The 14,406-nt window shown below is 38.2% G+C and overlaps 1 protein-coding gene across 1 annotated transcript in view; it reads right to left on the bottom strand.

The window, feature by feature from the left end:
• The window catches only part of ALG10 (DIE2/ALG10 family), a 287,661-nt gene extending 278,787 nt beyond the window's left edge, over positions 1-8,874 (bottom strand). The window contains exons 1-2 of the mRNA XM_089402950.1: positions 8,642-8,874; positions 8,497-8,562 (exon numbers count right to left, since the gene is read on the bottom strand). The gene's annotated coding sequence lies outside the window, so the exon portion shown is untranslated. The remainder of the gene's footprint in view (positions 1-8,496; positions 8,563-8,641) is intronic.
• Positions 8,875-14,406: the final 5,532 nt, after the last annotated feature.

Here is a 14,406-nt window from a genome sequence, read left to right as displayed (position 1 = left end):
AACGAGGGTAGATTCAAAGGGTTGCACTATATTAGAAAGAATACCAAGCCAAACCACCCTAAAGCAAGTAGTAATAACAGTCTTGTCCCTCAAAAGAATGTTAAAGCACCTTTGCCCCCTCGTAAGACTAACTCTTCCAATGCAAACAATATAGTATCATTAGATGTGGGCTTTGGGAAATGCCTTATCCAAGGTAAATGTGCCTGTGTCGCTCGTGGATCTTGCCAAACTTGAACCGTAAAGAGGTCAAGTTAAGAAAGTCCTCAACCTAGATAAGGAAGTTGAGGACCCTCCTGTTATATTGCAAAACATGTATTATGACCTTAAGAATGGAGGGCGTGCACCATTCTTGCTATCCCTAGTAATCAAAAATCTTATATTGCATAATTGTATGCTTGACTCAAAAGCCTCTGCAAATGTTATGCCTTCAAGAGTCATGAATCAATTAGAGATGCAAGTTACTAGGCCTTATAGAAATGTTTGTGGCTTTAACTCAAGGTCCATACCAGTGCATGGTTTAATCAAGGATGTTAAGATATCTTTGGCTACTAACAAAGACATATTTTTGTTAATGGACATAATATTCATCGATCTGCTTGATGCCCGGGGCATGCTCCTATCAATAAAATGGTTAGCGTCTATTGGTGGGAATTTGCAGATGGATCAAATATATGTTAAAACACCTACAACAAATGGGAAACCATTAATCCTATTGACCCTTTCCCTTTCCCTAGTCATCCTAGTAGGATAGATGGCAATAAACATCCTTTAAACATGCAAGTGGAATGGGAACACTTTGAACCTATGATCCTCGAGAGACCTAAGGTGATTGAGGAAGTAAAAGAAATGTATGTCAAGTAAAGTCAATTCCTTCCTCCAAAAATAAACACAAATGTACAAAAACAATAAAAAGAAACAATGGGTCCACAAGAAATGAAAGGATTTCCAAGTTGGAGATCTTGGAATGATGGCCCTTGACCTTATAAGGTCCATAATAAGTAAGGGTTAGTTACTTTTACATAGCCAACCTTGATGGCGAGCCCTTGTCATGACCTGTAGAAGGAAAGTGCCTCGCCTCTTTTAATGGAACATGATGCGTTCATGATTAGATAGTTGCATTGCATTTTTGTGTGTCCAACCTACTTTCGATATTGTTCATATTGATGTGTATGCATAACAGTTAGATATCATGCATTATTTTAGCTAACATTTTAGTCTAGTGTTATTTTATCCCATAAGCAAGGACGATGATTGACACCCTGCTTTTTCGCCAATGGGAGTGAAAATTTTAAGGAGGGAGTGATTAAGCCCCGACCACTCCCTCCTTAAAAATTTTGCTCCTGGAGCAAGAGGGAGCGGTCCTTGACCGCTCCCTTAAAAACAAGGAGCACATTTTTTTAAGGGAGCGCGCTCCCGAGGTTGCTCCCTATCTGCTCCCAAGCGAAGCGCGCTCTGGGGAGTGGATTTTGGGGGGGGGGATCCCCTACAACCCTGCTTTAACCATTTTGAAATCATGTGCTTTCACTTAATGTTATGGGCATATTAATACGAATCAAGAGGCAAGCTAGATGATTGAATGGCATTGACTATATTTATGTTCCCTCACTTCAACTATGAGATTAGTCTTTGACTCTAATCTAGTGGGACCTCATATGAGACCTTAGGGAGGACACTATTTGGGAGGATCTGATTGAAGTAGTATGTTTATGATATTTCATGCTTACCACCTTCCATCTTTCCCTGTATTCATTTCCATTCTTTGGGTTAGTGATCAATGGTGATGGGGATTGGCACCCTTTCATTCTCATCCTTGAGTTTGGGCTAGAAACTTTGCCCTGGAGGTTGATGCAGCTAAAAGAAAGGTAATAACATAAAAGAAAACCATACTGAAAGACAAAGATAAAATGCAAAAGATGGTTGGGACATTTGATTAGCGTGTGGGCAAAAGCCTAGTATGAACTCTACCCCCCTCATTGGCCATCACCCAATTCCTCAAGCATATGATACTTCATCTATAAAGGAACTCTTGTTTTGTTCCAACCCTGATGAGCAAAAAACTGACTCATCATTAAGGGGTAATGGAAAATCTCAAAGCAAGCTTAGGCTCCTGAGCTATGCATCCAAATCAAAGTAAATCATAAAGAAATAAAAGGTGCACCAGATGGGTGGAAAAAACAAGGCCAAGGAAAAGGGTAACTCATGCCTCCACAATTGCTCCCTCCCTACATTTATACACTTAGGATGTTGAACTTTCATTAGTTGGTCACATGGCTATGGCACCTTTCCTTGAAGTTCTTCCCACTCCACAGCCACCATTCTCACACACACCTATGGATTGATGGGCTAACTTGGGACATGTCATTTTCCCTTCAGGATTGGAAACACCTAATAGGATTATCCATCTAATTATCCCTAACATAAGGAGGTAACCTGTTTATGGGACTTGATCTAGTTAGACATTTGAAGGTGAGCTTTGTGTGAAGTATTATTGTGCCCTCGACATTAGGTATTGTCCACTATGATGCATTTATGGTTATTGTCCCTAATGATTGGTGATTTCACTCGATTATGAGTAAGGTTTTGCTAAGTGGTATTGTCCCAGCATTAGAGGTCTTTGGAGACATGATTATAACTGCATCCAACAACATACCAAAGATTGTTTCACCCATTCCAGAGAGCAAATATGACTTTGTTGATGCAGGGTTACCCACCCAGAGTAGAGCGTTGGGCTACTAGATGATTCTACATGGTACTTGACGCTCCAAGGTACCCCCAGATGTTGAAATGTTGAACCCATGAAGCTTGGTGTTGGATTTATAAATGATGTGCCCAATGGACACATGGCAACCGCAAGGCATCCCCAGGCTGGGTTTGACACTGTTTGATGGGCGTTGCTTGTTTTGAAGCCCAGCTGATGATGGTTATCCTTCAAATGAGAAGGGCTTGCACATCACTATTTGTCCCTAACGCTTGAGTAGATTGGTGGCACATCATCCCTCTTGCCATTTAAAGGGTGACATTGGGCATTTTGGTGATGACATCTTGATATGGAGGAACTTTGGAGGCATGCCCATGGTCTTAGAGCGACATGGCGTATGGAGCACTCAATAGCCCATTTGACACTTACTTATGGCATTTAGAGCTCCTTTGGAGGATGACATCATAGTGGAGGAGGCTTTTCTCCCACACGAGGGAGCACTTTTGGCATCTTTTGTTATGTTTTTGAGCTATGAGGTTGGCTTGTAACCTCACTCTTGTGGAACACTCAAAGTAAACTTGTAATTAGGGCTTTTACTTGTATTTTTGTAAAAATGAGGGAGTTAGGTCTCATATAAATAAATACTCCCCCTCATTTCATTTCAACATCACACATTCACTCTTCTCTTCTAATAGTGTGAATTAGTCTTTTTTCACTACATTGGGCAAGATGTGATTTTCTATGGTGTGAATTTTTTGTGGAGATGATCTTTTGCATGGAGATGTTTTTCTGGGATTGAAAGAAGTGCTTCTTTGGAGAATTTTGTAAGTTTAATGCCTTATCTTTAATATTGGGCTTCTATTTATGCCATGACTAAATGTTGAATTTATGTTGAAATCTTACTTCATTATTGCATGCAAAATTGTTCTCTTGGATTCCTATAAGGAAACTCTAATAGTGCATTCCTTATATTTAATTTCTCCCCTCAAAAGAAAAATAGTTAGGGTTTTGAAAGTGGATGCCCTAGCCATTTCGCCATCAGTCTCTTCCATGAAATTTAGCCCTAGAAGACTCCATTAAACCCTTGTAGGATAAGGCACTTAGTTTTGTTGATCATCCAAAAATTTTGTGGAATCTTTTCCTTTTCCCCTTGTTCCTAGATGTTTACAGTTAGCCACTAGGGTTTTTAGGGCAGTTTTTTGTATAAAGGTGAATTTGTGTTGGTGGATTGTGGCTCATAATTTAGAAATTGCATCCATAAAATGTATAAAGGCAAGATCTAGCATGGTGCATGGTTTATGCCTCCTATTTAGGGCTGATGTCACACTTGTTCATTGTTTATGCATGCATTTCAGCCATAAAAATCAACTTTCTAGGCCTAATCCAAGTGTATATGGGAAGGCCTTTGCTCCTCTTTATAGATTATCATTAAAAGGCCTTTTCATTGGGCTGCTATATGACATTGTGCACCCTCATTATTGCATATCAATCAAACCCTAACTTATAGCAGCCTTATCTTTGGTCTAGGCATAGAGTATTTGAACCTTGGCATAGAATATTTAGGTCTCTCTAGGCTTTGCCAGTACTCTAGGCCATATCAAAGACCTATTGCCCATCACTCTGAGCCATAACATTAGAATATCCTTTAGGTGATATAGGGAAGTCTCCCTTGTGGTCAAATATAACTAAAGAGTAGGAGAAAAGTTGCTAAGGTGACAATGGCAACCCTTTCTTTTGCTGCCAGAAGGTCTGGCCTCAGTGCCTCACCCAATGAAGCTTTGCATTGGGCCTGCTGCAATTTGCGGCAAGAGGACCTACTTTACTACCTCATTCCATTTTGGACCTACTCCATCTCTCTCAATTATTAGAGATAAATGTTGTGTGTATCTATGATACCAAAAACAAGAATCCTGAAACAAAAAACAAAACAAATATAGTACAAGAAACAAAAATTCTCAAGGTTTGCCACAAGTTTTATGGTTTTTAAAAGTTTTTGATATATAAGTGTGTGTGTGTGTGAGAGAAAATGTAATTAAGAAATTGTAAATCATTAAAATTTAAATTTCTATAAGCACATAGTCAAAAAGATATCATTAATATATAAGAAACTGCTTTCAAGATTCGAAATACATACTCTTGATGATGTGTGCAATATTACTGTCATCAATACAATTGAGAGTTGCTAAAATTAATTTACTTTTTTCATAGGGCACATCCAACAAAGATGGAAAATTTATGCATGTGCACAACTAGCCCATCTGCAAAGCATTTTAGGCACTATATTTTAAACTAGTTTCCAAATTACACTGTTTTATCACCCATGTTATTCCTTGTGTTTTACTTTCTTCTTGATTGCATTCATTTCTAAATATGTTTTCTAAATGTATATATTTTCAATTATGTTTTTCCTTCTTCATGGGAAAGTTGACAACCCTAATATGTGCACAAATCGACCCTCCTCACATCCAAGGTTTCACTGTCAAAGAATATGATAGAAATGTCGGTGTGGACCAACATGCATGTAGGGTTTTGCAATTTCACATGATGATAGCATTGTTAGGTTTAAACTTTAAACTTTAAACCATGCATTTTTTGTGCGGCTATAGGAACTCTAGCTCTAAAGGAGGTACCCAATATATCTCTTCTGCATTTGGGCAGTGACCTTTGGACCCATATTAGGTTCCATGTATGCTTTGCTTAAACTGCCTTTCTTCCTACCTCATTGTGCTCTATATCTCACTATCTCAGGGTTTAGAGTTTAGTGTAAAATGAAACAGCAATATAATGGTTTTATTGCTCCATCAATGCCTTCAAAAATTATTACGTTTCACTTACAAAAGTTATACCTGGCACGTTTGCCTCTGGAATTCAATCTGAATGCAAGCATGCAATCAAATGCATGAGTGAATTCAAGAGATTTTGATGGTTGTTTCTCAAGAGACAACCTTTGCTTCTTCAGAAACATGTTTCTTGTCCAAAAAAAGGGAAACAGCCTAAAAACGTTGTTTCTAGCACATTCCCATTTTGGACAAGTTTCTACCGTAAATGGCAACATGCCATGACATCTCTACTAGCTGGGGTGTGTATTGCTTCTTTACATCAAAACACGCATTCAATTAAGATAAAACAATAAGCATACCTCATTTTTGTTGGTTTTAATTTTACAAATTAATCTATCGATGTTATATGCATATTGCAAGAGACATATAACGACTGGAAATATACATTTGCAAAGACCTAGCTGCAAAATTCTTTTCGAAATCCAATAAATCTTAACAATATCAATTAACGAATTGTTTAATGGATGAATTGCACATGGGGACCAAAATATATTTAAAGTAGTTTATATCCATTAAGCGTGTAGAACAACAAATAGGTGTTGCATTTGTACCCACTTGAACTACATTTGAGGCCCCAACCTCCTCAACAATGTCTCTAAGGATCTCATATTGGAATGCTCTGTCTTTATATTTTCCGAAGCAATCTACTACCTTCAGGAAGTAAGGACATCACAACATATCACCGTCATAATTAACAAAGGAGTCCTATGGGTCAAACCATCCATTATATTGAATCCGTATTTAACCCAAACCCTTTTACGGCCTTATATTTGTTGGACCACTATAGTCAATGCCCTATCAGTCAAGGCGGTACTTAGTCAGTTATGTTGGGCTGGCATGAAGCTTTCTAGAGTTTCTATGATTTCTTTCGCCATTTTCTCATAATAAGGTGTCCATGCAACATTAAAATGAAATCCAGCTGCATTGAAAAAAATCAATAATTCTATTTTCAACTTTTTCCCACTTCAGAACCTTACGCATTCCCATAACATAATGAGGACACTGAGAAGTATAACTTTTTTGAACATACTAACTAGTGTTTCTTGATGCAGCTATTGCAACCCAGTATTCTTCTAGTTAGATTCCCTTGTCTGCGGCTACACTATCTTATTCATCTTTGTATTCTTGTGCAAAAGGCAAGATTTAATGATGTAGACTCTATATTTCCTAGTATTTGTCCTGAATAATTTTCAGACAAACTCGACTCCAAACCCTTTTTTGGCTAGCAAAAGGTGTTCCACTTTTATAGCTGCCTTGAAACTCCTTAATGCAAAAATTACACCTGGTGGCTGCTCCTATATTTTTGGCTCTTTTACTCACCACGGTCACAAATTTTATAATGGGTCCACACATTTTTCTACTCAATTGAGGCTGAAACTAATGCATTTGATCCTCCAACACTTTGTTGAGATGATTGTGCAAATTCTCTCCTTTTGCTGTAAACAACCTGCCCACAAAACATTGATGAGTGCTCTGTTCTATGCCAATCTGCTGCCTTTTCTTTTGTAAATCAGAAAACTGTCCGTTTTTGAGTTAGAAGTCTTTTATTTTGATGGCTTACGATGCACGGGGCATTATACGATTACGGTAGATGTTTATTTCTCTTTTAAACTGGATTTTTAATAGAACTGCGCATAAATTTGCTGAAAATGACCAGCCATTTTCTGGCAAGTTCTGAAAAGATTTGTGCGCTATTTCTTGACACTAGCAAAAATTCCGGAACCAGAAACACAATCTGAACCCACTAGAAGCTTCCTAGGGGATTCATAGATTTGTTATTAGAGACGTTGATCCAAATCTCTGCCAATTCTTCATCATCCTCTATTTCATACATCTTATGTTAACTGTCATCACTTAATGTGTGACAGGTTTTCTTTTAATGTTACATTGCCTGTTTTGCTCTTTATCCCCTTTCCTACAGTTCCTACTTATGTTTATTTATATTACCTCTTCCACTCGCCTTCCGTGCTCTTAAACCATTACTATGCAAATGCTAGTGACCATTTCCACTCACAGCCTTCTTGTCTTCATAACTAGCTTGAGTGTGCTCTTTAATTTCTTAAACCGCCTATTCTCAACTCCCAACTCACCAAAAAATTAGGGAAATTAACTGGCTTCTGAACTCTGCACTTTTCTTCGGTATTCTTCTTTACTCATTGTTTTCAGCTTTATTTTCGGCTAACAATCGTCTCTCTTTAAGTCCAATTGTCGCATGATTGTTTTTTTCCCACTGAAAGTTACTCCACATACTGAACCGTCAAGCCAATCAGACTAGTTTTCCAACTGTTAAGACTGCAGACTGGCTCCATTGTTATTAAACCCATACTAGAAATATATTCTAAAGTTTCCACTGTTCTTGCTATTTCACCAGTTGCAGTGATAGATGCTATGACACTTTGCTCTTATACTGCCACGGCAGCATTGTAAGAATTCCTGCCTCAGATTTTTAATCATTTTCACCACCTTCTTCAGACTTTGAAATTATAATGCTTTTCACTTTCGCATCTGCATTCATCCAAATCTAATGATCTAGGAGGAGAGGGGAGAGGAGCTTTGATAGTCCGAGAAACAAATTCAAGGCGTACGCAATGGGCTTATTCGATTTTTAAACTCACCCACACACAATGAACATATCCGAATTTAATACGCACACACATCCCAAAGAGGAGCGGGGCAGGGAAACTAAGAAAGTCGATATAATCAATATCTCCTTGCAGAATTCTGTCCATGTGATATGTTAAAACTACTCAACTCGACCTTCTCAGACTATACGGTTTTCATTTTTTTGGATATTTACGAACCGAGTGATGCTCATAACAGAATTTTTAAAGAATAAATGAGTAATTAACCGATTCACTAAATGCCCGAGGACTAGGTAGCCATTATAAATATTGTACCTGATTAGGGATTCCAGAATGTTAAACTTAGGTCAAGAAAAAGAGGGTTTCAAAGGCATACCCGACATTGGAAACTTCCAATTCCCTTGAAACCAGTGACAGATTTCCACGGAAGGTCAGAGAGTCTCTGCATGGAATCACACAGTTAAATCTTGAAGGATTTTGAAATAAAATCAAATAGAATTAGTGTGGAGAAGACCACAAACCATTTAATCATATAAACCCAGCCCATTTCCGTGGTTTAACGGTCTAAAAACTCAACGAAGGGTTTAAGCAATCTGCAGGATGTACTATTTACTTCCAATCTTTTACCAGGCATTCCAAATAACGTAAGATCGTCAAAGTATCATAGAATAAGCCAGATAGCGGTGTACACTAATACGATCGTTACTCTGCCTAAGATGTCCTATGCTCTAGGAATTGTTTGAATGGATGAATATATTTATTAAAAAATATGTATGTTATATTTATATGGGATGCCAGGTGCGTATTTTGGCGATTAATAACCATTTTCTTAACGAGTATTTCATCCCGAAAGGGGTTCGTGTTCAAATCTGTTGGTAAATTTTATATCATCGCGTATTTACATAATTGTATAACTCTTAATGATCATAGGAGGGTTGTTATTAATCCAAATATTTTTATTGCGCCATAAGGATGTTGTAACATAATGTGATGTAAAGTTTTTTATATAAAAATTAAATTAAATAAGAAGATTAATATAATGTGAAATAGATATTTAAAAATATCTAATAATAATAAAAAATGACTTATGGTATCCAGAAGTTATAATATCTATGTGGAATATAATCTATTTGAAGAGGGGAATTAAATTAGTCTAATTTATCTTGATTTTAGATTTACTAAGTCAAAAAAGGAACAAATTTTATGAGATGCAAACTTCTTTTAAAGTGAAAAGAGATTTGGTCCCCCTTGTCACTTAGTAGATCCGGAGTTAAGATGAATCTAGGCTTGTGGTAAGTTAAATTATATATATTCAAACTTGAATGGGTGTGCTCAATAATTTGTGAGTATAGAAAATCATTTCAATTAAAATGGAAGGAGAAAATAATTATATATTTATTTCTAATACACAACTTATAAATATTTGTAATTTTATGCATAGTTGAAATATTTAAATTGATAATTTATATTGTAAATTATAATTAGGAAATTTTCCATGATGTAAGTGAATACCTAGACAAACTGTGGGCTAGGGGTCATGCTCGTCACCCTACTACGGAGAGAGGAGTAAATGTTAGGGGTGGTGTGGCTGACCCCATGCATAGATAAGCATGCAATTTGAATTCAAGGTTGAGTCCATGGCTTATGGCCCGATGCATTTTCATGGGGTGGGATTTGTTTGCAAGGTTGGGAGATAACATCCAGACCCCTTGTCTCAGGAGTGAAGGTCGAGAGGAAACTTAAGGCGAGGATAACTAAAAACTCTTTGGCTTGAGCACAACTGGAAAATTTCTATGGCAATTCTTAAAAGGGCTGTTGGAGATAGGGCTTTCATTATTGTTCTATGTGTCGCATGTCCGTGTGAGTATGTGGAGTTGTTCTAGAAGAACACAAGCTACGAAATCAAGTGTATATTCTTTGGCACTCCTCATGTGTTTGGCACACCGGATTTTGATGTTGCTCCTCCAATCCTAAGATTGGGGTTTTCCTTGACATGCAGTGGTTCTAGTCTGGGCATATATTCTGGGCTACATTATTGATCTATTTTTTTCTAGCGGCTCCCTTTTGTTGAGGGACGACTTTTCTTAGCTTGGTTCTCTTTGTATCTGAACTTGGTTCTGTCACCCTCCTGTCTACTCTTAATTTGGGTTTTGTGGTATAGTTGGTTTGGGGTTCGTTAACTCTCTAGTTTAGGGTTGAATTTCTTGGGTAGAAACCCTAAGTGCCTTTTATATTTGCCTAACATGCAACGCCAACGTATGTGAAGCATGCATAAGGGGGGATTGAGCCTAACAACAAGCTCGGGAAGTTGTTGACACTTATCATGCAGTAGTCCCCCCCCCCCCCCCGGAAACTCAAAATGAAATTCGCCATTTGGATTCTCTTATTGTTCATGATAGATAGGCCTTCTTAGATTCAAAGATCTTGAAAGATGTATCAACCTGGATTCCTGACCCGGGTCGGGGCATACCCAAGGAAGAAGGAAGCAATATATTAGTGCCATGCCTTTGTATTGGTAGATAAAGACCCTATTGGGGAGGGTCTTGAAGGACAAGTAGGCATAAAGATACAATATGTTCATTGATTTGGACTTCATTGGTTTGGAGGACATCAAGCAAGTCTAGTGTAACTAAAGAGTTTGCTTAGAGAGGATTAATGAGAGATTTGCACACATTGAGCTCCATTTTTAGTGTGCACCTACTCCTCATGTGCCTCCAAGTTTCGGTGTTAGAGATCTAGCTCTTGTCACTTCCTCAGATTCTTGAATCTGAATGTTTGTTGTCAAGTTTCAGTATTACAGCACAGTAATGGAAACATTAACTATATTAGAATTATTGAACTTTTAGAATTTGGACAAATTTCTCTATTAGTAAGTGGTCAAAAATATCTAGTTTCTTGTTGGGTGGATTAATACCACCTACCCAATATTATGTTTGATGATATTGCTTGTCAGATTTACGTGTTTTGCATGATATTTTGAGTCCATACAAATTAAACTTAACAAAAAAAAAAGGAGAAATTTTTAAAAATTCTATAATTTAAGAAATTTTTACAAATAATCAAATATAATATGAAATAAATTAATATAATGATTATAATATGTAAAATTTATTGAAATTAAGTTTAATTAATCAAAATTTTCAAAAGGTTAGAGATTATTTAGATTTCTTTAAAATCTCGTTTTTTTTTGTGAATTTATATTGTATTGCTTCAAAATTTCTTCATATAACAACAAAAATATCATTGTTCATGCTATGTTCGGTCCCAATATGCCTTAAGGGAAACTAAATCCCTTGACCATGGACAGGAGTTCAAATAATACAAAATGATAACTACTAACACTAAGAAACTTATGACAACTATCATAAACTATACTAAAGAAAGTAAAAAACTATTGTCAAGTGGCATAGCATAACATCAAGAGAGATGAAATAACTAGGGTCAAGTATTGAGCGCTTGTTCTAGCTAGTGCAAGGGGTTTCAGTTCACATTATAGATAGATTTCAAGGTGGGTAAACCAAGCATCCAAACTAGTAAGACAGGAGCACTAGTAACGTTGCACTGGCTTGATGTCATTCATAGAATAGATTATATCATTGTGATCTTCATATTTTTCCTTTAGAACCCTGCTTAGGATTGTCTTCATTTGTCAATGAAGGGTGATGGAGTTCAGGTATTGGCTCTATTGTTCCCTAGTGTGTCTTGGGTCAGGAACCTAATTGGCTACTTCAACTTGAATTTCTGAATCAGAATAAGTTTGTCGGTCACTAGTGCTTAAAGCTTCAAGTTGGCGGATTTCCTCTTGAATTTTAGGGGGAGTGGTGAAGTGGAAAATGATTGTGGCATCTTGGGCTTGCCCTTGGGCTCATAGTCAATTTTGAGGACCCCTGCCCACATGCCCCTTACGGTAGTGCATGCGTTATTTGGACATACTACGCTGAAAAAATAATGGCTAAGATAGAGTTTTTGTTTGCAACACCCGCACACCCAAAGGGTTGGAAATGAGAAGGCCAAGTACTAAAAGTAAAACCCAAAGAACCCTGAGTTGCCAAAGAAGTATGTGGTGATTTCTTGATCCGAATTTACGCATGAACGCAACAAAATACAGATATACACATAAACACATAGATGAGCAAAAATAAAACTTAATTTCATTAATATCAAAGAACTGAAATATGCTTAGATACAGAAATGGAAATAAACTAACTCAGGCGATGGTAGCTTATCTCTGAGAAGAGGTGTGGCAGCTACATGCCTCTAAATTGTGTTATAATGAGGCTCAAGAACCTTTTTATTATTGAACAATAAGGGAAAACCCTAAACAACCAAAACCCTAACCCCAAGAGATGGAATGGCAAGAGTTTGTGAGCCCCGTTGGTGTTAGTTGGGTAGCTAACTTCTCGGTGTTGTAACTTTGTCATATTATCTTTGTTTGGCCCGTACAATACCTTGTTGGAAATATCTCTATGAGTACTACAACATTTTCCACGTGCCCTTGCTTATGGCTACGGGCTTATTGCAGACCTCGAAAAAACATCATTCAGGGGGTTAAAACTGCTCTAGAAGTTCAGGACCTAAAAAATAGCTAAAAATAGTAAATGTTGCTATAAACAAGGAAATTGATGAAAACGACTAGAGGTCTAGGTGGAATAGGCTAGTGGCCACCAATATCCACCTAGATCAATCCTCCCTCCTTAGGAAGCAATGGTCCCCATTGCATGTAGAGCCTCTAGGAGGATGTTGGGGATATTGGTGGCCACCTACCTATTCCACCTAGACCTCAAGTTGGTTTCATCAGTTTCCTTAAGGTTACGGGGGCATTCATCAACTCAAAAGGCATGACCAATCATTCGAAAAGGACCTCCTTGGATTTGAAGGTAACCTTCCACACATCGGAGGGTTTGATCGGTAACTAGTGATAACCAAACTTCAATTCAATCTTGTTGAAAATTTTGGCCCCCTTGAGCTAGTCCAGAAGGTCATCAATCTGTGGGATTGGATACCTATTCCAAATAGTGATCTTATTTAGCGTCTAATAGTCAATGCAGAGGGTTCAGATCTTGTCCTTCTTCTGTACCAACACGATTGGGCTCCCACAAGGTGATGAACTTGGCCTGATGTGCCCTTTTTGCAACAGCTCCTGAATTTGTCTTTTGGTTCCATCATTCTCCATAATAGAGAGTCAATAGATCGGTCCATTGGGTAGTGGTGCACCCAGGGTCAGATCAATGGAGTGCTTGACTTGACAGTGTATAGGTACCCCTTTGGGTGAGGTGAAGATGTCCTTGTACACCTCCACAACCTTGTCCATCTGTTGCTACCATATGGGGGAACCCTCTCTGGAGGTCGTGGCCACAATCTTCTTCTTGCCCTGAGGGAGAATCATAAGGAAAAAAAATTTCTTGGTCTAGGAAATGACCTTACTACATTGCTTCGTAGTGATCAAAGAAACGACGATAGGCGATGCTACCTCTGGTATCCTTGACAGCTTATTGCCTAAAGTAATAATAACAGTGTGAGTTCTAGACTCATACACAACGTGTCGCTTCCACAAGTATGGTTGGCCTAATAATACATCACAAACTTCAAGAGGAGTAACATCACACAATACATCATTTGTGAAGGGCTTGATGACGTAGGGAAGGCGACATTGTTGGCTGATGCGGAGATCTTGCATTAGTGAAGCCACCTGATGGTGTACGTTTGCAGGTGTGGTGTGGTTGGTAGGCCCAACTGCTTCACGACCTCTTCTAAAATGAGGTTCTTTTGGCTCCCATTGTCGACAATGAACCACAGGGGAGAACCCTTCACAACCATATTTGAGTGGAAGAGTCGCTCCCCCTCCTCTAGATCTTCAAGCTCATCCTTCTGGATCTTGGTGGTGGCAACGGTGGCACTAGGCTCCGCATTGATAATTTGCTTCCCTTTTTCATTCCCCTAACTCAAAGTTGGAACATGCATTTGATTTGGAACCCTTCAGCTCATCCACCAGTCACTGCTTGGCTCAGCACTCACTTTTGTTATGAGTGGGGCTCTTATGGAACTCACACCATTTCCTTGTGTCTTTCTTTGTCTTCGTGGTTTTTTTCTTTGCTTGCGGCTTCAGGGGGTTGTCTTGGGTCGCCTGCGTTGGCTTTGTCCTTTATTTTTCTGTTTGGGGGCGCCTTTCCCTTACTTTGGATTCACAAACCTAAAGTCTTGCTTCTTCTGTTTAAATTATTTATCTATCTTGACAGCATATCGATAGGAAATTCCAAGTGAGGATATGTCTAAGAAATCCATCTCG

Source organism: Pinus tabuliformis, chromosome 2_1 (genome assembly GCF_031772625.1).
Source record: "Pinus tabuliformis cultivar Carrire ecotype Pingquan chromosome 2_1, CPIR1, whole genome shotgun sequence".
Classification (NCBI taxonomy): Eukaryota; Viridiplantae; Streptophyta; class Pinopsida; order Pinales; family Pinaceae; genus Pinus; species Pinus tabuliformis.
This window is presented reverse-complemented; position numbering and strand designations above follow the sequence as displayed.